The sequence below is a fragment of the Callorhinus ursinus genome, unplaced genomic scaffold (genome assembly GCF_003265705.2).
Source record: "Callorhinus ursinus isolate GAN/ISIS: 27379988/994484 unplaced genomic scaffold, GSC_fseal_2.0 scaffold40, whole genome shotgun sequence".
Taxonomy (NCBI): Eukaryota; Metazoa; Chordata; class Mammalia; order Carnivora; family Otariidae; genus Callorhinus; species Callorhinus ursinus.
In genome coordinates this window covers 8,542,784-8,544,413 of record NW_027397102.1, presented here as the reverse complement: position 1 = coordinate 8,544,413, position 1,630 = coordinate 8,542,784, and the positions used below count along the sequence as shown (strand labels likewise).

Here is a 1,630-nt window from a genome sequence, read left to right as displayed (position 1 = left end):
TAACCATCAATTTGTTCTCCAAAATTGAATCTGTTTCTTGGTTTGTGGCTTTCTCTCTTTTCTTTTTGCTTTTCTCATTTGTTGCTCATTTGTTTTATTTCTTAAATTCCACATATGAGTGTAGTCATATGTTATTTGTCTTTCTCTGACTCTCTTATTTCACTTAGCATTATATTCTCTAGCCTCTTTCATGTTGTTGTAAATAACAAGATTTCATTATTTTTATGGCCACATAATACTTCTTCTTTATCCATTCAACTATCAGTGGAAATTTTGGCTGCTTCCATGATTTGGCTATTATAAATAATGCTGCAATAAACATAGGAGTACATGTATCCGTTCAAATTAGTGTTTTTATATTTCTTGGGGTAAATACTCAGAAGTGTGATTACTGGATTGTAGGGTAGTTCTATTTTTTAATTTTTTGAGGAACCTCCATACTGTCTTCCAGAGTGGCTGCACCAGTTTTTTGTTTCCCTAACAACAGTATAAGAGGGTTCCTTATTCTCCATGTTCTAACCATTTTTTTATTTCAGCCATTCTGACAGATGTGAAGTTATATCTCATTGTGCTTTTGATTTACATTTACCTGATGATGAGTGATGTTGAGCATCCATTCATGTGTCTGTTATCCATCTGGATGTCTTCTTTGGGGAAATGTATGTTCATGTCTTCTGCCCATTTTTTAATTGGCTTATTTGTTTTTTTAGTGTTGAATTTTTTAAAATATATTTTGGGTACTGACCCATTATTGGGTATGTCATTTGCACATGTTTTCTCCCATTCCATAGGTTGTCTTTCAGTTTTGTTGATTGTTTCCTTTGTTTTGCAGAGCTTTGTATTTTGTTGTTCTCCCAATAGTTTAATTTCTGCTTTTATTTTCCTGGCTTCAGGAGACGTCTAGAAAAATATTGCTATAGCTTTGCGCAGTGGCAGTATCGTAGCCAATGAGGTTTATCCGAGGCGCGATTATTGCTAATTGAAAAATATTGCTATGGCACATGTCAGAGAAATTACTGCTGATGCTCTCTTCTAGGTTTCTTATGGCTTCAGTTCTCTCATTTAGGTCTTTAATCCATTTTGAATTTATTTTGTGTATGGTGTAAGTAACTGGTCCAGTTTCATTTATTTGCATGTAACTTTTCACTTCTCCCAACACATTTGTTGAATAGATTTTCTTTTTCCCATTGCATGTTCTTGCCTCTTTTGTCAAATGTAAATTGAGTCAATATAATTGTACGTCTATTTCTGGGCTTTCTATCCTGTTCATTGATCTATGTGTCTATTTTTGTGTTGCTACCATACTATTTTGATTACTACAGCTTCGTAATATAACTTTAAGTCTGGAATTGTGGTATTTCCAGTTTCACTCGCCTTTTTCAAGGTTACTTTAGTTATTGGGATCTTTTGTGATTCCATACAAATATTAGGATCATTTTTTCTAGTTCTGTGAAAAACGATCTTGGTATTTTGATATGGATTGCATTAAATCTGTAGATTACTTTGGGTAGTATGGACATTATAACAAAATTTGTTCTTTCAATCCATGACCAGGGAATATTTGTTCCTTTTTTTTTTTTCTGTTGTCTTCAATTTTTTAAATCAATGCTTTATAGAGTACAGGTCTTTT

At 32.9% G+C, this 1,630-nt stretch overlaps 1 pseudogene; it reads left to right on the top strand.

Moving 5' to 3' along the window:
* The first annotated feature begins 918 nt into the window (after window positions 1-918).
* Window positions 919-1,074, top strand: LOC112834937 (U4 spliceosomal RNA; annotated as a pseudogene).
* Window positions 1,075-1,630: the final 556 nt, after the last annotated feature.